The sequence below is a fragment of the Gracilinanus agilis genome, chromosome 1 (genome assembly GCF_016433145.1).
Source record: "Gracilinanus agilis isolate LMUSP501 chromosome 1, AgileGrace, whole genome shotgun sequence".
In the NCBI taxonomy this organism is placed as follows: Eukaryota; Metazoa; Chordata; class Mammalia; order Didelphimorphia; family Didelphidae; genus Gracilinanus; species Gracilinanus agilis.
Genome location: NC_058130.1, coordinates 526,658,583 through 526,682,802, shown reverse-complemented (window position 1 = coordinate 526,682,802; position 24,220 = coordinate 526,658,583). Strand labels below are relative to the sequence as shown.

At 34.5% G+C, this 24,220-nt stretch overlaps 1 protein-coding gene across 6 annotated transcripts in view; it reads right to left on the bottom strand.

Annotated features, from left to right (window-relative positions):
• The window catches only part of NOL4 (nucleolar protein 4), a 436,338-nt gene that overhangs the window by 63,523 nt on the left and 348,595 nt on the right, over positions 1–24,220 (bottom strand). The gene's annotated exons all lie outside the window — the stretch shown is intronic.

Genomic DNA, 24,220 nt, shown 5'->3' with positions numbered 1-24,220 from the left:
GTAATGAATGTTGGAGGGGATGTGGCAAAATTGGGACATTAATGCATTGCTGGTGGAGTTGTGAACTGATCCAGCCATTCTGGCTGGCAATTTGGAACTATGCTGAAAGGGCTATAAAAAATGCCTGCCCTTTGATCCATCTATACCACTGTTGGGTTTGTACCCCAAAGAGATCATAAATAAACAGACTTGTACGAAAATATTTATAGCTGCACTTTTTGTGGTGGCAACAAACTGGAAAAGGAGGGTATGTCCTTCAATTGGGGAATGGCTGAACAAATTGTGGTATATGCTGGTGATGGAATACTATTGCGCTCAAAGGAATAATAAACTGGAGAAGTTCCAGGTGAACTGGAAAGACCTCCAGGAATTGATGCAGAGTGAAAGGAGCAGAGCCAGAAGAACATTGTACACAAAGACTGATATACTATGGTAAAATCGAATGCAATGGACTTCTGTACCAGCAGCAATGCAATGACACAGGACAGCTCTGAGGGATTCATCGAAAAGATCGCTACCTACATTCAGAGGAAGGACTGCAGGAGAGGAAACACAGAAGTAAAACAACTGCTTGAACGCATGGGTCGGGGTGGACATGATTGGGGATGTAGACTCAAAACTACCACACCAATGCAACTATCAACAATTTGGAAATAGGTCTTGATCAATGACATATGTTAAAACCAGTGGAAATGTGCATCGGCCATGAGTGGGGGGAATGCGGGAGGTGAAGCAGAAAGTAGGAGCATGAATCATGTAACCATGTTAAAAATGAATATTAATAAATGTTAAAAATTAAAAAAAATAGGAGCATTATTGCAAAACTTAGTTTTGATCCTTGAGGCTAAACTATTTATATCCAAGGAATGTTTGCACATGTTTCTCCAATCTGATCTGCTATATGATGAGATTTCATTTTGAAGAGGTATGTAAATATGTTTTTATCAAAGAGGTTTAGTACTAGAAACACTAGATTTTCTATAATATGACTTTTTATCTACAGGTAACTAAAACCAAACAAATTGAAATAATTGCTTCATCTCAGAATTCTATATCCTCTTCTCCCTACTAGCACAGTCACCATTCTGGCTCTAATCTCTTTTTGCCTGGATTATTTAAATAACTTCATAATTAATATCCCTGTCTTAAGTCTGTCTCCACTCCTATCCATCTTCTACTTCCATCCCTTGCTCAGTTCCAACTTTGAAAATCTTCTTATCTGTCCTCACACAATAATAAAATCAGTATTACTGTTGTTTCTGGAAAGGAATGTAAATTAACTACTCTGTAGATCAACTCACTCTCCATGTGACTTTCCAGAGCATAATATTCTTCTCTGGCCACCATTTTTCTGTCTGTCCCTCATTCTTTTTTTTTAAATAGTTTTTTCTGAAATAATTTATTTTTAAAAAATTTATTCATTAAATTTTTTTAATTCCAAATTCTCTCTCTTTCTCTCTTCTCCCATTCTTAAGAAGGCAAGCAATTTGATATAAGCTATAAATGTTCAGTCATGCAAAACATTTTCATATTATTCATGTTGTAAAAGAAAACACAGAAAAAATCCCCATGAAAAATAAAGTAAAAAATAGTAAGCTTTGATTTGTACTCAGACTCCCTTAGTTCTCTAGTGGTAGATAGTATTTTTCATTATCAGTTCCTTGAAACTGTCTTGGATCTTTGAACTACTGAGAATAAGCATTACACAACTGATTATAGTACAATAGTGCTATTACTATGAAACCCATTTTCCTGGTTCTGCTCACTTCATTTTGCTTCAATTCAGGTAAGTCTTCCCAGGTTTTTCTGAAACCATCCTGCTCATCATTTCTTATAGTACAGTAGTATTCTATCACAGCCATATGCCGCTACTTATTCAACCATTCTCCATTCATCCCTTCATTTTCCAATTCGTTGCTACCACAAAAAAGAGTGGTTATAAATATTTTTATCCACATAGGTCTTTTCCTTTTTTCTTCCTCAATTTCTTGAGAGTAGTGACTTTTAGACTCATATTTGCATCTCAGCACTTAACAAAATGCTTAGAATATAGAATAAATGCTTAAGAGGTACTTTTAAAATTATTCATTAAATTAAGAAAATAACTGGCCCTGGACATAATGAATATTAAATAATATAAAAATTGACCATATTTTATTGGATAGGATGTTATTCACTATGGATATGGGAGTCATTCTTGAATCAGTTGTCAGCATATGATATTACCACCTTTTAAGGGCAAAAATAATAATTATACAAAGATAGAAGAATAAAAATGAGAAAATTCAGTGTTGCATAATTAAAATACCAACTTGAATGCAAGTTTTTTTTAAGATTTGGAAGGGCATTCATTTATTTATTTTCTTTTTTCTCTCCATATTATTTTAGTTATTTATTTTTAGAGTATTTTTCCATACATGATTTATGTTCTCTCCATCCCCTCTTCCCTCTCTTGGGACTCACAAGCAATTCCACTGGTTTATACATGTATTATTACTCAAAACATTTCCATATTATTCATATTTGGAATAAAGTAATCCTTTAAAAAACCATTACCCCAAATCATATACTCATATAACCAAGTGATAGATTATTTATATATATTTTCTTCTGCATTTCTACTCTCATAGTTCTTTCTCTAAATGTGGATGGCATTCTTTTTCATAAGTTCCATGGGACTGTTCTTGATCATTGCACTGCTGTTAGTAGCAGAGTCTATTACATTTGATCATTCCACAATGTTTGAATGCAAGTGATTAATGATTAACAATGTGATATTTGTCTTTCTTTTAAAAAACCCTTACCTTCCATCTTAGAATCAATACGATGTATTGATTCCAAGGCAGAAGAATGGCAATAGGGCTAACAATTGGGGTTAAGTGATTTACCCAGGGTTCCACTAACTGTCTGAAGCCAGATTTGAATCCAGAATGCCTGGTTCTCAATCCATTGTTATACCTAGCTGACCCCACAAGGGGGTAGTTGTAATAGGAGGAATAGACATAAAACAGTTACAGTCATTTCATATAGAAATTTAACTGGTGTAAATTAATTACGAAGAGACCAAAAGTACCACAAAAGTGATTAGTAAGGAAGCATACAACTTAATCAATAAGTGGTGAGATATGTCAGCCAATGCTAACAACAGTTTAGAATTCAAACGTATTTGTAAAATCTTATGAAGAAGGGTGGTACAAAATTATGAACAGTTGCTTCAAAGAATAGAAACAATAGGGAGTAAATCAGTTTAAGTAACACTGAGAAGATTAGATAGAGAAAGATCAAATAAGTAAGAATCATTGGGAGGAAACATAAGTATGAAGCTGGGGAATTACAATGAAACATTTTAAAAATAGAAAAAGATATGCAAAGATTTTTTTTTAAATAACAAACAACTTTCACCATCAAAGACAATGGCGTCACTATTCTTGGATTCTGACATGACCATTTCAAATGTTTATGGAAAAGAAATAAATAGCAGCAAAGACTTCAGTTGTGTTGGACTAACTGCACAGAGGAGATCCATACCAGAAGTTATTCTATTTTGAAGGTACTGAGGTATCAATTTATAAAGTATCTAGAGATACTTAGGAGTAATATACATGTGCATTGAACTTATCCTTGATCATGGTTTTACTAGGAAACAGGTAGATTTTTTAAATAAATAGTAGATTACATTATTATCATCACACAATTGACTGAAGGATCTAGAGACTAAAAAAAATAACATTTTGCTTATTGTTTGTTGACTGTTTTTTAAAGCTTTTTATTTGGTAGAGAACAATGCCTCCTTAAAATACTTTTTCCCCTGAGATATCTCCCACATATACATCAAAATTATACAAGATTTTTTAAAGATATAACAACAGAAATCACCTTATTTGACATCTCTCTGACTAGTAATTTGCCAGGCCAAATAAAGAAAGAAACAGGGAGATATGCTCATGTTTATCATTTTCATGGAGGAGATGTTACACGGAATCTAAGCTGAAGAGAGATTTCCTATACTCTAAATAGTGAAGTTCCCCAGTTGTTCCTGTTTGCATATAATATAATGTTGGTTGTATTCCCTGCTGCCTAAATGCAAATTTATCTTCCCCATGATAAACAAAAGAAAACACAAAGAAAAACAAACCAAAAAAACCTCATTCACTTGTTCACCCATTATCACTACTTATTGTAAATTTCTTATTTCATTCCTTGAGAAGACCAGCTACAAATGGTTCCTCCACTTACTTTCCTTTCTTTTCATTCTTCCTAACTCTTTGCAGTCTCATTTTTCACTTTATCATTCAACTGGAATTGTCCTCTCCAAAGTTATCAATGATCTCTTAATATCCAAATCCAATGGCTTTTTTTTCAGTTCCCATCCTTGACCTCTCTGAGGACTTTGACAATGTTGATCACCCTTTTCTCCTCGATACTCTCTTCTGCACTGGTTTTCTTGATATTGCTCTCTCTTGGTTCTCCTCCAACCTGTCTGATTTCTATTTCTCAGTTCCCTTTGCTGGATCTTCATCTAGTCATACTTGGCCACTCCGAGTATACCCCATGGTGTTTCTTTTACTGTCAAGGACACGACCATATTTGCAGTCAACCAGTCACAATTAGATGTGATACTCAATTCCTTAATGCCTCTCACTGCCCTCCTTCCCCTGCCATATTAAATCTGTTGCAAAGTTCAGTTGATTTTTATTTCTGAATCATTTCACATCTATTCCCCTTCCATCTTATGACTGCCATCACCCTGCTGCAGGCCCTCATAACCTTAAGCCTGGAGTACTGCAATAACCTAATTTGGGATCTATGCCTCAGCTCTCTCTACTCCAGTCCATCTTCAACTCAGCTATCAAAGTGATATTCCTAAAGCAAAGCCAAGCTAGTAACATTGGCCCACTTGCTCTTCTTCAAATAATACAAGATTTTACTCCTTAATGTCAAGCATTTTTATTGGTCATCTCCCTTTCTTAGGAATCTTTCCTTTATCTTTTCTGCTTTCTGGCTTCCCTTGTGTTCTTTCTCATCTAAAGTCTCATGTTTTCTAAGAAGCCTTTCACAATTCCTCTTAATATTAATACTTTCCCTCATAAGTTATTTCCTATTTATCCTGCATGTATCTTGTTTGTACATCGATTGGTTATTTACATGTTGCCTTTTAAGTTTATTCATTTAGGGTGTGGACTATTTCCCCCTTTTTGTATCCTTAGAGATTAGCATAGTTCTTGCACACATTAGAGTTTAATAATTTCTTATTGACTTGACTTATTTACAATTCAGTGTTAATGGATCACCCAGACCATTGTAGAGTCTCCTGGATATGATCCATTACCCCTAAAAAAACTTTGACCTGAATATTCAACTGGGGAAAACCAAGTTGATCTTAAATGTCTATTGTCAAGAGGAACCTCCAATGCTCATCTATCTACATATATGTTCTGGAAAACACTGAAAATGGATGATGAACTGTGACCAAAATTTAACAATGGAAAACATTTGCCTTTGGAAAATTGTAGAGTGTCAAATGTTTCCTTGAGGAAAGATTTAGCTATTTAAACATAATATTCTCCTATTGTTATAATGGACTGTACACCATGGAATTCTACAATTTTAATGAATTAATAATAGAAATAGAAAGGCATTTGATGGATTTTGGCAGGTAAAATGTATAATACACAAACACATAAGATACTATGAAAAAGAACCACAGTAAACGATGCCATCAAAATATATTATTGAAATAGAATATTACTACTAAAATAGTCAAATCGCTATTCCATTTTCTGGCTATGTCCTCATTATGCTATCTGCATATTGGTCATCATCCTGATCCCTGTTTTTTCTTCCCTCACCCCAAATTACTGATTCTGCCCCAGGATACTTTGGCTTTATCCTGCCTAGACTTATGACACCATACTATTTTCCGGCCATCTCTATCCCCACTCTTTTTATAGCTCTCCTTTATATGTTCTGTGGTACCATTAGTACCATTAGACTGTAAGCTCCTAAAGGGTAAGGACTATCTTGCTTGCTTAAATTTATATCCCTAGAGGTTTTTTCCCTTCCTTCCTCCTTCCCTCCCTCCCTCTATCTCCCTTCTCTCTCTCTCTCTCTCTCTCTCTCTCTCTCTCTCTCTCTCTCTCTCTCTCCGCTTTCTCTCTCTCTCTCTCTTCATCTACTTAATCATCACCTACCAATCTATGATGAGAATAAGAGATAACTAATAGAAAGCCACTTTGCCCCAGTGATATCTTTGTGATGTTAAGAGAAAGCAAAAGGCCTGAACACATCAAATGATTCCTGTTGGACAAAATTATGAGAAAGCATGGAGAAGAATTGCATGGGAGATGTAGGCAGAGATGGCTAGCAATATGGCTCATTGGAGGAAGCATTCACTTGAATTCACAAATCTCACAAATCTTTATGAGTTACTGAGTTGAATGGAAAGTGGGAGGGGAGCTGGCAAGTGCAACAGGTTATTATATGAAATAGATGCTTGCTCACTGCTTCACATAGCTGTGATTTTGTTAGCATGAGTACCCCTCCATCCATAGGGATTTTAACACTTCCATGACTTAGGCAATGATCTTCACAATTTTCTGTGGCTGAAAAATTCATTACCCTGCCACCAACCTGGTGATATAAATTTCCAAACTCATCTTCTGAGCTAAAAGACACATTCTGATCCTTTATTTAAAAATCTTTCTGCCTTCATAGGATTTGCTAAAATTTGTTTCCCACTGATACAGCCCTTCAACAGTGCCACTTCTAGAAAGCAATGACAATGAGGGCAGGAATTTAGTGGAGATGAAAGAAATACAGCCTTTAAATCCCCCAAACCAAAATCCTCTTGTTAAACATTTCAAATAGTGTCTCATTCATTTCTCTGCTCATTCTCCTCAAGTATCACCAATTCATGTTTCCGTATCATACTATTCTTTTCCTGTACTAAGTTTAGGACTGAAGTAAAATGCACTGCCAACTCTCTGACATTATCCATGCCATAAAAAATATAGCCATCATAAATAAGGCAGAGTGAGTGGTCCCAAGAAAAGAGAAATTTATTTTTATTTACTTTCACTCCAGAGACACAGGAAAGGAGATATATAAGACAATAGCTAGCAAGGATAGTTGAATAAAGGGAGGGATTTAAAAAAATTGTGGAGACATGGGAGTATGTTTGTAAGCTTCAGGGAAGGAGAGAGTAGGTAGGGGCACTGAAGATTAGTGAGAATCTAATGGTGATAATAAAGCTGGCAATCTGCAGGAGAAGACTGGAGGGCAAGGGAACGAGGATGCATACAAAAGAGTTTGATTTGGCAAGAGGGACCATCTTTTTATAGGAGATATGGGCGAAAGAGGAAGCATTGGGGAAAGACATCTGAATGACAGAAGATAAGGAGGGAGGAGAGAGAGCTTTTGGCAAGAAGCCTCGCTTTTTTATATGACTAATATAAAAGGCAAAATTCAAATCCAGATTTTTCCTGATTCTGGGTCCAGTGCTCTTAACACTTCACCAAAGTACAACTTGACTGCTTTCCTTTGTTTCAGAAATGGAAGTACACAGTGATAGATGAAGTTATCACCATGAACCTCCATTCTCTTCCCTACTGCCTGGACCAGTTTTCAGAGAAGAGCTGTGAAATAGCAAATTTTGCAGGGCATTTTTAATGGTAGTGTTGAGGCTTCAATTCTGTCTTCCCATGCAAAGAATCAGAATCCTCTCTGTTTTGTTTAGGTATGATGGCCCTATATCCACATATAATTTCTTTGGCCTTGAGGCATAAACCAATTTCTTACGAAATGGCTTTGCAATTATTTTCAATTTATCTAAGGATTTATATACTATGCCTACATTATAAAATTATGAGTGATTTCAATAGTAGTCTTCTTATACTAGTTCCTGTTTTAAATTTCACCACTGGGACTTTTTTTTGGCATCGCAAGCCCATAATAGTGCCAAATTTTGCTGTATATAACAGAAGCAATGTCAAAATGCCCAAATAACTTTTTAATAACCCCCAAATCACACTGACAAACTCTAATTCTCTCTCTCTCTCTCTCTCTCTCTCTCTCTCTCTCTCTCTCTCTCTCTCATGCATTTTGTTTTACTGTCTTACTCTTATGTGTGAATTTATATGCATGGTTATTGTTTGCTCATATAAATTCTCTTCTTTAAAGTAGCAGAGAGGGACAGAAAATAGAATAGGGCAGCAGAAGAAAACAGAATTTTAACCTAGTTGAGACAGAGACTACATGAGCACTCTAGGTGACACCCAGCTTACAGCATCTGGACTCTTTTGTTAACACCTTGGTTACTTGGTAACCACTTCTGGTGAATGGTGCTGTAAACTGTCTTTTGGGAGATAATTATTAATGCTTAAAATTTTTTTTAAATGACTATTTTATAATCAAATAGAAAACTAAAAATGTATAGAATGGTAGGCTCTCTTAAGGAGCGACATATATGCAACTCTATTAATATTCACAAGTGTTGCATTAGAGGGGATCTTTTTTCCCCCAGAGCAAGCAGTAGGCACTCATCTCAAGCTGCTCTATTCAGTTTGCTGCTGCTATGACAACTCTCCAGAGGCAAATGTCAGGTCAGCTCCAGGCATATATGTCTAAGACGTAATTGCTTTGTCAGAGACCTAATAGCCACCTACGTTCACTCTCCGGAATTGCTAAAAGCTCCAGTGCCCAAGTAACTAAGTGATGTAATGTTCTTCAGCCATCCTTTCCACCATGTGCCCCATTCTATATCATCTAATTTATAATTTTCTTTTATTTGACCACAGATCTAGATGCTTCTACATGAGTGCTGAAGAGTTGACAAGGGTTCCATTAACAAAGTGTCCATTCCACAGTTTGGTCTCCAATAACCCTTAAAAAGGGTCTATTCAGATATTACCATTCTTAAGCTATAGAAAAACTCCTAAGTATACCTTTATTCCCAAACAAAAAATTAGAAGCCCTTTCTTTATTTCCTTTTTGCTTTAAAAAATCATCCCTGGTCACTAAGCTACATTTAATTCAAAGTTGATGAGAATTTATTGAGTTTCCTCTTAGAAAACTAGAGGTATATGCATTCTTGCAGAAGAGGCATATGCAAAGAAAGCAGCAGGAAAACAAGATTTTTGCCCTTGAGGAGCTTATGATTTTAAGAGGAAAATATGAGACACATTAAAAAATACCCAGGGACCAAATTCAGTACAGTATAGTCTATAATGAAGTGCAAGAGTTCATGGAGCTGGGATTCAGAGAAGGCAGGAAAGATCATTTGTTTATTGAATGTGGTAATGACTATATAACTGAAGAGAGTTTTGGACTAAGATGGTGGTTCCAAGTTCTGGCTCCATTACTTATTGGCTTTGGGGGTTTTATGCAAATCACCTTACACAGCCTGAAGGCTGCAGTTTTCTTATTTGTAAAATGAATGATATGATCAGATGGACTAGATTGCCTCTGAGGTCTGGCCTGTATTAACATTTTACAACACAACTGGGGACTGGAACAACCCAGGGGGAGGTTTCATGAAGGAAGTGGGGCTTGAGCTAGGCCTTCAAGGATGGCAATTAGATTAGAGGAAGGACCAATCAATCTATCAATTAAGAAAAAAGTTATTAAACACTTACTATAGTCTGGGTACTAAACTAAGCACTGAGTATACAAAGAAAGTTTAAAAGGTGGCTCCTGCCTTCAAAGAGCTCTTGTTCTAATAAGGCAGAGAGCATGTAAATGACAAGGATCTAATGAGAGGAGAGGAAAGATGGCCATTCAAATGAAAGGGAACTATAAAGAATTAAGTCATGGGAGATGGAGTAAGCTTCAAGAATATACTAGGATTCAAGATCTGATATTGGATAGCACATGTATACCAACATCAAATTGCTTACCATCTCAAGGATGGGAAAAGTAAGGAAAGGAGAGAATTTGGAACTCAGAATGTTAGAAAATAAATGTCAAAAATTATTTTTAGGTATTGGGAAAAATAAAATATGCCTGAACTAGAAAAAAAAAAGATAAATATCTGAGTGTTAAACAGCTATTATCCTTCTCAGCTCCATTCCTCCAAATCCCTGGAATAAATGGCCAGAACGACTTCCTTGAATTTGTATAGTCATTGTAATTCAATATATGTTGATTATATATCATGAGAGAATTCTGTCTAGTCTCCCTCCCCTTCCCCCAAACCAAACCAAAACAATAACAGATACAGAAGCATAATCTATACTTATCTCAGATTGGGTAAAATAGCAGAATAGTAGTTCAATTTTTTTTAATGAAATGGTATTGGGTCAAATCTGTAAGCATTTAATAAGTACCTACAATATGCTAAGAACTATACTAAGCACATATCCAAAAAGGCAAAATAAAAAAAAAAGTGTTTGCTCTCAAGGAGCTCACAAGGCTTATGTACAGATAAGATCTATAGAGAATAAATTTCAGATAGTGTCAAAGGAAAGGGTAGTTAGGTGGCACAGTGGATAGAGTATCAGGCCTGGAGTCAGGAAAACTCGTCTTTTTGAGTTTAAATCTAACCTAAAACACTTATTTGCCATGTGACCTTGAGCAAGTCACTTAACCCAGTTTGCCTCAATTTCCTCTTCTGTAAAATGAGCTGGAGAGAAAATTGGATACCACTTCACTATCTTTGCCAAGAAAACCCCAAATGGGGTCATAAAGAGTCAGACAAGACTTAAAGAACTGATGAACCGGAAGTCAAAGAGAAGCCCCTAAGACGAAGGAGGATTGGGAAGCACTCTTAAAAATGGTGGGACTTTAGTTGAGATTTGAAAGGAATCGGGGAAGCAAATATTTTTAGAGATTGCCACTTAACAAATACTGTTTAGAGGAATTCCCTAACAATGAAAGGGAAAACAGGAAAGGAATTCTAAATTTAATTTCTCTTTTTCTTACTTATCTCAAATGTATGATTCTAAGTGTGGAAGACCATCTTAAATTCCAATAAACTTAATGTTACACCATTAATGAATTATCAAGTAGCATAAAAAGGTGTCCTAACTTATTCTGTCACATCCCATAGAATACTATTTTATTAATAATTATTTAGTATATGTAATTATTAATTAGCTTATTAAATTAGAGATGTCTTCCTTCAAAAATGGTCCCAAGAAGAAAATCACACTTTAGAATGAAGTAAATCATGCAAGACTACTACTAATAGGGTAGCATTTACAAAGTGTTTAAAGTTTGAAAAATACTTTACATATGTTAACTCATTTGCTAAGTTATATAAGACTCTAGAGCTAGGTAGGACCTCACAGGTAACCTAGTTCAACCTCACAGATGAGGGCTCTCAGATACAGAGAATTTATACCTTCTGTTATAAAACAGAAAGACAGAAGGTAGTGTGGGAAATAGAATAAACAACAGATTGACTCAGACCCAAAAGGAATCATATAACTTTTCTAGAGTTAGTTTAGTTTGTAAAAAGAAGATGCTAGGCACTAAATGATGCTATGGGGTCAAATTTATAGGAATAAGGTTTAACATGGAAATATGCTTAAATGATGTCACATTGAGATTTCATGATATTTCAACAGAGGTTGAATAGAATTTATTAATATTGACTATGTAATCGCTTTGGGATAATCCTGAATATATATTCATATATATAATACACATGTTTATATGTGTAAAAGCACACATACATAAATATATGTATAGTAGATATGTGTTCTGTCTCTGATATATATACTAGTTGTGTGACTGAGAAAGGAGTATAATTTCACAGTGCTCTTCTCAACTTTATAAGATGTTAAATGGGAGATTGCTAGCCTATATTGATAAAGGAAATTTTCTCACCTGGGAATTCCCCCTAAGCCAATGAAATCACAGATCCAGTCACTATTAAGTCCTTAGAGTTCCCTAATCCAAACCATCCACAAAAATATGCCCACTTTAACAAATCTGGCACATGATTATCCACTGTCAGCTTAATGACTTTCAAGAAGGAGGAATCTACCATCTCCCAAGTCATCCCATTCCCTTTTGGGATGCCTCTAATTGTTAGGAATTTTTTCTTGCCTTCAACCCTGAATTTGTCCCTTTACTGCTTCCATCCATTGCTCCCAGTTCTGATGTCTGGAGCCAACCAGAGCAAGTAGAATCTTTCTTCTATGTAATAGTACTTCGAATATTTGAAAACAAGCTATTATGACTCCTATGCATTTTGTATTCTCTAGGCTATATATACCAAGTTTCTTCAAATGATTCTCATTTGCAATGTATTCAAGAATTAAGGGGCCAAGAATTAAATGTGATACTTCATATGAGGTCCGATGGGGGCACAGATTAGTGGGACTATCACTTCCCTATTTCTGGAAGCTATGACCCTTTTAATATAGCACAAAATGATATTGTATTTTGGGGCAGCTATATCACATATCTTTCTTATATGGAGTTAATAGTCCTCTAAAGTTCCCAAGTATTTTACAGAACTGTTGTCTATGGTATGTCAATACAATCTTATACTTAGGAAGTTGATTATTTTGTATTTAAGTGTAAAACTTAATATTTATCCCTTTTGAATTCCATCTTATAAAATTCAGCTGACAAGCAAAATGCAAACAAAACTATCTCCCTTTAATTTTATTTTTTAAAACTATCTTCTTTTAAAGATGATCTGATATTGCAAACATTTATAGAACCCATAACAGTGAATTCAGATTTATCAAAATAAAGACTCTTCACTAAAGTCACATATGCAAATGAATCTAAAGAAATCATCAGCCTTTCAATATAGTGCCCACAAAACATGTCCAGAAGAGGTTAAGAAAAAGCAATTACATTAAAATAATTAATGAATGTTTAAAATATTTAAGTCTTTAAACTAAGACTCACAGGAGCTATATGACTAAAACTACAAAATATTCTTTATGGAGAAAAAGCAGTCCAAGTTACTTGGAGATCTATTAATTACTCATAGGTAAGTCCAGATCAATATAATAAAAATGACAACCAATCATTTCATTTGGTGCCATACCAATCAAACTAAGGTGTCCCTTTCTCAGACTCAATGCTAACTGAAAAAAGAAAAAAATTTTCAGGAGCAAAAATACTGGTTGAAACATTTTTTTTTCTAGAGGAATGAAGCTGACATTTCAAACTAAGACAATTAATTACAGGCTTAGATATAGTTAATATAGAATAGACTACCATTCGTAACCCTGTAGATGCAGATGAATTTTATGGAGTTTTTTTTCAGAGAAATAATTTCTGAGCTTAGTCTTTCCTCAGAACATTTTTATAGTGCTAATGCCATAAGTGACTGGTGATGGTGATAACTTCTGTCATGGCAAGCATCAGTCCTCTATCAAATCCTATCAAGTAAAACACAACAGCTTGATTAGTCTTGTATGTGTTATTGCTGTAGGTTACCATAAAATAAAGCCTTTTGTGAGATGAAAATATCATTTTGCTGTGACATTTGATGATAATCTATGACATATGAAGATATTATGGCTTATGGGGTGCAAGATAATTCAGAGAGATGGGCAAAGAAAAATTTGGCTGTTCTGTTTTTTAAATCAATACCCTACAGAATCACTGACAATTAACTGTGTAGAGGAAAGCTGTTCTACTACGTTTTTTGCATTCAGGATTGTATAATATCTACCGCATGAGGTTATCAAATCATTATAACTACTTCTTCTTTTGAAACCACAGTTCAAGTTTAACATGATTATAACATCTGGCTTCATAATATATGTGTGACTACAGCTCAGTTTCCTCAATCCAAATGACAGTGTTATGTCAAGGTAGCTAATATGCTTGAAAGTGAATAACTGAAAGAGGAAAGACAGGATAAAAGGTGGACAAATTATGTGAGTGGAATTATTAAAATGAATTTACAGTATGAACAAAACATGTAGAACTACTAATTTATGTACTATACCTAAAATGATTTGATTTTAAAAAAGTAAAAATAATAAAACTAATGACATTTTAATTCACTTTCTAAACCATATGCATCCCAGATACTGGCATATAAAGTGTATCAACTGATTATAGCTAACTTTTTTGTCTCCGCTAAATTGCTAGGGGTGGGCTATTATCAACACATACCAGTGAGTCCAAAAAGATGTGAAAATGATCCAAAGAATTAGAAACATGGTCAAAATCCAGCTCAGTTAGATTTAGAGTACACTCAATAAGTAAAAACTGTACTAAATGCCTACACCAAGAAAAGCATTCAAATTACTCTTTGTCTTGGGGGTGGCTACCAGGAAGGAGATCTTTTAAAATATATTTCCCTTTACATATTCTATGATTCTGAAAAATTGCACTACTCATTTTTCATAACCCTTTCTGTCCTTGTGGGATTTGCTCAGGGTCTCCACTATGCTTGGCAGTCACTTTACCTTTCTTCTTCCCAACCATTCCTTGAAAATCTTAATCATTTCTCAAGGCCCAGTCTCAAAGCTGCCTCCTCTGTGATGACATTCCTGATCCCATTAGATAAAAGTAATCTCTCACTTTCAGATCTCCCAAAGTTATTTGGCTATAACTCCCTGATGCTCTTTTATTGATTTAGATTTTTATTGGAATTGGAAAGAACCTCAAATGCCCTCTAATCCTCTCTATAACTAAATAAAATCCCATTTACAATATCTCTGCTTCCACTTATGACTCCAGTAGTGATGGCAAACTCACCACTTTCCACATATGGACAGTCTAAGTTGCTAGGCTGTTTTTTTTTACACTTATTCAAAATATGACTCTGTAACTTCTGCCAGTTGTTCCTAGATCTTCTTTCATAGACCAAAAGGTCAGGAACTATATCTTCTTCATTTTGTCTCACTTGAAGCACTTGCACAGTGTCTTCTGCATAGGAGAAGTCTACTAAACATGGTGACTGTTTAATTGAGTCACACATACCTATTTTATTAGGAACATGGTCTAAACTAATACAAAAGCCTCAAAGCAAATTAACTTACTGAAATAGAGCTGCCATCCAGAAAGTCAAAGAAATTCAATTTAGCAGAATTCTTTGTTTGTTACTTCTATGAAATATCTTTTATGAGGCAACTTTGATTTAATGATACAAAAGTTTTACTCATCCTGCATCTAGTTCTATATAATTCTGTGAGAGCCTGGGGTTTTACAGCTACCTTTTGATCATTAGAGTTTAAGGATGGGCATGGCTGATCTAAAATAATGAATTAAGCAAAAATCAACCTAACTTTAAGATGAATTATTAACAATTATTCTACAGAAGTTTGCCTTTCTTATTGATTTTTCAAGTACATATTAAAATTACTTTGCATTTCAAGTGTAACTGGACTAGATGGCAAGGAGAGGTAGCCATCATATGATGCACACTAAGGGAAGTTAAGTCTAGTATTAAAAATGTGGTCAATATCATGAATGTGGAAATATGTTTTCCATGATAGCACATGTATAACCTGTATCAAATTGCTTACTGTTTCAGGGAAGAAGGAGGGGAAAGAGGGAGGGATAGAATTTGGAATTCAAAATGTTAGAAAAATTGAGTTGTTTTTTTACATGTAATTGGAGGAAAATGTTACTGAACTTAAAAAATTGTGACCAAAAAAGAAAGATTTAAAGTTTATGGTTCTGGGCTCTTAATCATCATCACTAAAACAATCTCACTCAAGAAATGACAACAGTTTTATTATAATGGGCAGTAGAGAATATATACAATTCTATGAAGCACAAATTTAGTTGCAGTTTTTGGAGTTTGGCCTCTTCTCCCCCACCAAAATATGAAGGTACATAGCTACAAATATAAAAAAAAATCTAGTCTATTTTTATTCTAAGTTTTCATTTTCACTTGCATCATTAAGAGGGTATTTTCATCTTGTTGCAAATGAGATTCAACATAATATGATACCGATTTTGAGGGTGTGAATATAAATAATATAGTTGCTGCTCCAATAGAAATTAATCTCCTAAAGGGAAAGAATTGCATCTTTTTTTTTAACCTCTGAATCTCCAGTACTAGAAATGTACCTTGAACATTGTAGACAGTTAATAAATGTTTTTGAATATAAAATGTCATTGATGTCCGCATTTGTGTAAGAGCACAAAAATCCATATATTTTATTTCTGCTTACCCCTCTTTTGTAAAGGCTTAATTTAATTAAATAAAATCTTATTACTTTTTAGGGATTGAGGCATTTAAACTATATATTTGTTGAGTTTAGTTACTTAATGTGAATTATAAAGATCACCTATTGTTTTTCCTATAAGCTCCTTGATGCTGAGGACTAGTTATTTGCCTTTCTTTTTATCTCTAGCACTTGGCACAGTGTTTGATACATAGTAAACAATTAATAGAAGTTGCCTGACTGGACAACAGAAGTGTCTTCATTTACTATGGGTTTTGCATAAGATAGAAGGTTATAAACAACTTGCTTTTTGAATAAAAGACTCAAGAAATGTAATTCATAAGCTTGCTATTTTTTTTTCTTTCTTTCTGGAGCCAGATTTTTTTCTTTAGGTATAACACATATGTGTTTATTATAAATATATATACACGTTATCTGTACATTATATGACATACACGTTATCTGTACATTATATGACATAACGACAATTTTTTGCATGCTATTGCAAAAATAACATTGCTGCTATTTGAAATGCTTAAAATGTCATTTAACCCAGCCAACATCTTAAAACTTAGACCAGTGTTGTATTGCTAAATGTTTACCAACTAGCCGTGTAAAAGAAAAAGAGGCATATAAACTCCATTTTTAGTTTAATCTGCATCATTAGTGTTCTGTCCATCACTTTCTTAAGTCTAGACAATCAACAAAACAACAAATCAAGACCTTCTTGGTAGCATTTGGCAGTTTTTGAGAGGTAAATGCTCACACTGAAAAATCAACAGTTGGCTCTTACTAGCTGGTTCAAGCTGCCTCCAGCATGTTCTAGATTAGATCATCATGAAAAGGCAAACAAATGATCCAATAGAAAACATTAGGATTGGGGGCAGCTGGGTGACTCAGTGGATTGAGAGCCAGGCCTAGAGACGGGAGGTCCTAGGTTCAAATCTGGCCTCAGACACTTCCCAGCTGCTGTGTGACCCTGGGCAAGTCACTTGACCCCCATTGCCTAGCTCTTACCATTCTTTTGTCTTGGAGCCAATACAGTATTGGCTCCAAGATGGAAGGTAAGAGTCTTTAAAAAAAAAGAAAGAAAGAAAAGAAAAAACATCAGGATTAGTTTGTGTTAAGTGAAGACCCAAGACTATTCACAATGTTTCAAGAATACAAGTTCCTAAAATCCCTTTTGATTAGACACACTGAATTAGTTCAAATCAATGCCAGGTCAGGCATAGTGGAAATCCCTAAAATGATATCACTTTGAAAGAATACACACATCTTTACACACATTCTACATACATTGAAAAATAACACAGAGATAAGGCAATACTCTGGTTTTCTACAAACTAAACCTGCATTTACTCAAATAATTACAGTAGACATATGTTTATGTATGTAAATATGTGTTACATATTATATGTTTATATACATACAGACGTGTTATATATTCACGCATACACACACACATATATGTATACAGGGGCAAAGAGATGATGGCACAGTGGATAGAGAAGCAAGAATATTTAAATTTTTGACTCATAGACTAGGTATTTGGCTCTGGGTAAGTCACTTAATCATTGCCTTCCTCAGTTTCCTCAGCTGTAAAAAAGGAAAAAGTAATAGGACATAATTCCCAACATTGTGAGAATGAGATGAGATGATATTTTTAAAGCATAATATAAATACTAGTTGCTACTGTGGCTGCTCTCTTTGAGGTTTACAAAGTGTTTTTTTTAGAAAGCTGCCTCGGGACATTGAAGGAAGAAGTGATTTGCCCATGGTCAGAAGACAACTGTATATATATGAGGAGTGAGAAGGAGCCTTGAGGGTAGGTTGTCTTGATTGCAAGAAAACTCTAGTTTTCTATTCATTATACTACATTGTCTCTCAACAAGGAAGGCATGTAATATTATCCACATTTTACAGATGAGGAAACTGAGGCCCAACAGGGTTGCTCATGATTATATAGTTAGTAAGTTTCTGAACCAGGGTCTTTCTTGATTCCAAGTTAAACATTTTTCCTTTGCTTTGTTGCCTGTCAATAGGATACTAATAGAGTGAACTACATTATGAACACACATTGTGTCTAGTCAGTTATGTTTCTCTTTACTACAGAGAGATATATTTTTACAAAATAAAATATGAACTTCTTTCTTAAATACAATGAAGTAGGAAGTAAAATAAATACTTTAAATATTGTAATTACATACACCGTCCACTTTCTGTGATTGTTTTTAATATTTAAATTATAACTATCCATAAATAATGTTTTAATTGTGGTTCAATATTATAATTTCAGTTTAAATGAAAGTGTGATATAGTCTCAAATAATTGTTAAGGTAATTATTCATCAGAACTACATAAGCCATTAGAAAATGTGTACTTATTCTTAAATGAATGTTTTCTAACGTAGACTTCAATCACTTCAAACTAACATTTTTTTTAATTGCTGAAGAAACTTACCTAGTTCCATTTTTGGTTTATGAAGGGGTGAAGTGGGTTATCTGAATTATGAATATCTTAATTAAAGCTCTCAAATCTGGTAAGTTCATTTGGCTACAGCCTGGTGTGTTGATGTGGTCAAGATCTTGGGTTCAGAACCCATTTGAATTACTTGAGTTTGAATGGAGAAAAGATATCTTTCATTGCAAAAGAAATCCCAAAGGAATGCTTTAGAATTCTGAGTGTGCATGAAAATCAGCTCTAAGTGAACATTCATCTAAAAGTGGTAAACAGCAACATTTTTGTATATGGGCAATGTGTTGAAAAAAATTAAATTTTAAAACACATTTTATAAAACCTACAGGGACTCTTTCCTGGAGCTTCCCATATTACTCAGCCCAAACACAAAATTTCAATCAGTTTTATAATAATATAGTGGCAAAAAGACATTTCATTATAGCAGCAAAGAAGATGAAAATTAGTTTGACTTTGAAGATAAAATTATGCTTCAGGGCTAAACACAGATTAGAAATGATTTTTATCTCACTTTATTAACTGGGGCAATATATGGCATGCTCTTTGCTACTTTGTGCAATGGCTTAAAAATGGCCATATTTAGGTCCTGGTAAAGTGTAAAATAAAAATAAATTTCCCAACTATGTTTTACAACATTCAACTCAGTGGCGAAAGAAGTTATAGTACCCAGCTTTGCTGGTATTACTTGAGCCTCAGGCCTTTGGTCTCTTGGTGTCTGTCATTAGGCACTCACTATTCTTTTACAAGAGATGTTAGGACTTAATTGATATTTTATTAGACTATGAAATATAGAATCTATCTAGGATGTATCACTGCTTTAGGATACAGAAAACACTGTAGTTTTTCCACCCCTTGCAGGGCTATTTGTGTTGAGTACCAACACATAAAGGAAGCTAGGTAATGTGGTAGATAGAATGTTGGACTATAGTCATGAAAGAAGGTTCATCTTACTGAGTTCAAATCTGGCCTCAGGCACTTACTATGTGACCTTTGGGCAAGTCATTTAACCCTATTTGCCTCAGTTTCCTCATTTGTAAAATGAGCTGGCACTTATTTGGCAAACCACTACATTATCTCTGCCAAGAAAACTTCAGTGGGGTCACAGAGTCAGATATGACTGAAATCATTATAAAAAACAAAACTCTATATACCAAGAAGCCTAAAATTTATCCTGAACATACTGTGGCTTTTGTACATCAAGGTATCAAGCTCCAGACATTGTATGGTCTGAATTACTCATGCACACAGACTCTCTGTACTGACTCCTGGTGCTAAATCTAGCAATGACCCACTTGTTAAAATCCCTACAAAACACTCTGTGACTAGTTTCACCCACAACACATGACGCCAATATGTAGGGTACATCCTCATGACTTGTAAATGAAGCTCATAAAATATAGGCAACTTTCTCCTGACATAACACAATGGATACCATTTTTTAACTTTTCAGTTTTGATTGTTGTTTAGTCATTGCAATCTTATCTGACTCTTCATAACCACTTTGTTTTCTTGGCAAAGATACTGGAGTGGTTTTCCATTTCCATCTCTAGCTCATTTTACAGATGAGGAAACTGAGGCTAACAGGGTGAAGCAATTCCCTCCAGGGTCACACAGCTAAATGCTTGAGGATCGATTTGAACTTGGGGAGATGAGTTTGTGCCACCTACCTGCTCAATTTTCAATGTGGGTATCCTCAAACATTTAATAATACCAATAATACAGATGTGTTCATCATTAAACACAATTATCACTGTAAAATTATGTCTACAAAGTTTCACGTATTTAATATTAAGGATATCATAGGATTTATTATGCATCCTATACTTATAAGGTAATAATCTAAAAAAGATAATAGAATATATTATTGTATTATGCAATAATATATTCTATTAAAGAAATAATAACAGAATCTCAAAGACAACAGGTACCTTAAAGGTTATCAATTCTAGCCTTAATTGTAAAGGAACTCTCTTCTTCGCTAGTAAAGCTTCCACAGAACCTCTACTTGAAGATTTCTAGGAATGCTAACATTTCAAGGGAGCCCATTCCTCTCAGGGATAGCTCGTCTGGTTAGTTTTATATTTTTACATTTACATATATATTGCATCTGAATGTGCCTTTCTGCAACTTCTACTCAGTGGTCTGTCCTTTGGAGTCAAAGAAAGAAAGTCTAATTTTTCTTCCAAATGACAGACCTTCAATTCCTCAGACAGGTACCTTTTCTCTTGTTAGATCTTATCTAGGCAGCCAGATGGTGCAATGGATAGATTACTGGGACTAGAGTGTTAGAAAGACCTGAGTTTGAATCTTACTTCAGAAATTTCCCAAGTTGTGGGCAAGTTTCCAAGTAAATTTTTATTTTCAATATTCTGCAATTATTTACTTCTCCAATAGCAATCTACAGAGATGATGTCTCCTTTTTTCAATGCCTGAACTTTTCCCTGCTGACATTAGTTGTTAAACTTTCTAACATGGGAGAATGTCCTCCTTCCAATATTCCACTGAAATAAAAAAGCCTACTGGAGACAAACACATCATTTTCCTGGGAGCCATAGTTTCTACCAAACTGAAAGGAACTAAAGTAGGGCTTTTCATCATTGCTCAGCTCAAGCTGCTGTCATTAGAATACACCCTTTGCTTTCTTTTCATTATATTCCTAATAGACTATAATTTTTCCATTAAAATAATGGAGAAAAATCAAATTAGCATGTACTTTCTCAAACCTCCAAATCTGGGCATGTCCAGAAAGAGAATGCAAAATAATTTCAAATTAGCAAAAATTCTATTTGAAAAATGCACAAGAGGGAAAAAACAGCATCAAGAATTATCTGTACAGATGTTATCTTACATATTTTTCCATTGAAAATACAGTTTCTCTGAGTTTCAAGTAACTGACTTCCTTAATAATAATGGTGATGGATAAAATTTAGATTTATGAAGCTGCTTTCATATATATATAAACTTGAAATATGACATTGTTATTTTTGCAATGAAAGTAGAAAATAGAGTCAATTTTCCCAATCAAAATGAAAATCCCTGGGTAAAAGTAAAAATTCATAGATGTATCAAGTATTAGAACTGAAATCTATGAAAAACCTTCTAGAAGTAAGTAAAGTAAGTAATTCTCTAGAAGAGAGTCATTTGTAAAATATCTTAAGCTATCACACATTGGGGATTAATTAGACACTTTAGGGAAGAGAAAAACTGTATTTCTTCAAATTTTAGATTTGTGCATCTGCTATCACAGGAGCTTCCTGTCTTTGCCATGGGACTCTTTCAGAAGTGAGAGTCATGTTAGAATATGGAACAGAGAAAGTTATTTAGCACTTCAAATAACATTCAAACCCAGATTGCAAAGTTCTTTAGACATTTAATTAATTAATTCCATGCCAGTAAAACAGCTGCAAAGTCATCAAACAAATTTTCAGAAGCAAAATTTGTAGTCTTCAAAAAGAAGATGGAGTGTCACATGAGTATTTCATAGTATAGTACATTTTATTTACATTTAAGTATAGGTTGGAGTAGATGGACACATATGGGCCCTTTTCACTCTGAAATTCTTGAGTTTGGAAAACTCTAATCCCTTTCGCATGTGAAAATGTTTCAAATAATTGAAGAAGAAAGGCATCTATAATTGATATGCCCATTTCCTTTCCTCCTACTCTCTTAATTCTCTACCTTCTGGCCCCTGATCTCATCACTTACCTGAAACTGCTCTCTTTAAATTTATCAATGATCTTGTCACTCCCAAATCTAATGGCCTTTTCTCAGTCCTCACTGATCATTTTTTTTCCCAACACAAATAGAAGACTGGATATAACAGTGCTAGATTTCTTCTTACTAGATTTGACCCATTGTTTGAAGTTATGAAACTGAGTTGAAGTTCTATTATTGAATGTGCTAACTAGTGCACTGGGAAGCACAATGAATTTGGAATCAGAGGACCTGAGTTCAAATTTTGTTTCTGCCGTTATCTATGTGTACCATCTATATTACTTTGAGGAAATCAGTGAATCAGTTTATAAACATTACCAACTAAGTGCTAGGTACTGCACTGAGCAAGCTATTTTATCTCTTTAGTTTTCACATATGTAAAAATTAGGATTTTGGATTCTCTCTTCTAGCACAAAATCTATGATCCTACTTTTCTCTAGACTAGAGAGAAATGGGCATAGCAAAAAAAGTAATGGTAACTGACTTCCTTCAGCTGCTGAGCACTTCAAGTCAGAAGACTATATACTTCCAAACTTAGTGGATATCTTTAAATTTTATGGGATGGATCTTTATGTCCCTTCACTAGTGACATCCCTCCAGAGACACAAAACACAGAAGTGAATGGGAGTTTACAGAACATGTAGTCCCACCCATTCATTTTATAGAAGAGGAAGTTGAAATTCAGTGGTGAAATAATCTGAATGTAATTTCACAGACATTGGCTTTGCTGGTACTTTGAACATAGGCTCTCTACCTTCATTTCCAGTGCACTTTCTACTAAATCACACTTCCTCATTAATCTATTAATCAGCACCCTTGGGGTCTAGTCATTAAAGAATTTCCAAGACTAACCGATTATAATGGTAGCTGCCTACTTTATATCTTTCCCTTTTCCCCACAGGGATATTGTTAAAAGTGCAAAATATCTTACTGAAATCCATGTTATTAAGACTTGAAGCATTTCCTTGTATTAATAATTCTCTTGATTATAAACATGGAGCTCAATCTTTCCTTCTAAGTTGCTATTTCACAGGAGAACTCTATGCACCTGAGGAAGTTCATGTGCATTTTCTAATAGCAAACTATTCCATATACTTGTTCTTTTCATTGCCTTTTCATTGAAGCATTTTGCTATTTATAGGATATGTAATAATGTTTCTATTATGGAGGGGCTACATTCCAAGGAGGCACTTTTGTTAGATATTTCATTATCAGACATAGCAATAGATATGTGTATTTCAGAACTTGGATTACCTTGCTATACCCTCAGTCTGGTAGTCCCTCTCTCCTTTCTCTTGAGGTAAGGCAGACTATATTTCCCCAGATATTTTATCCCAAATAGAAGATGACCCTCACATCTCTCAAGGATGTTGTCCACCTAATAATAGATAGTCTACATAATGTGGTCAGGGAGAAAGAATAGGGGGTGTTGCTTCCCACTTCCAAGTTATGGGATCACGTGATTGTGTTTGTAGCCCATGTAGTATCAGATTCTGGAGATTTTCCTGGACAGTATCATAGTCATTATAGCATTACTACCACCTTCTCCCCAGCCTACCAGAAGCATCACAAATCTAATGCTGAGCAACCTGAAACATTCCATCAACTTCTCTCCTGCTAGGCTGGTTTTGTTAAAATGAACTTTGTGTCCAGGGAAATTAGTTTAAATAATACATCATAATGGCATTATAATTTTATTTTAATTTATAGGTAACAAATAAATGCTAAAACTAATAATAGAAATGAATAGCCAAAATAGAAATTATTTTTGATCTACTCTTTTATTACTGAGACTATGTGTTTTCACTCGGTTAAGGTCTTCAGTCTAGTTAGGACAAAGAAATGCATTTGTTGAGTATGAATTCCCTGTTGTGAATTACAGATTTTAACACATTTCCTATGGCAGGAGTGAGAAATGTAATTTTCTATTGAGGTTC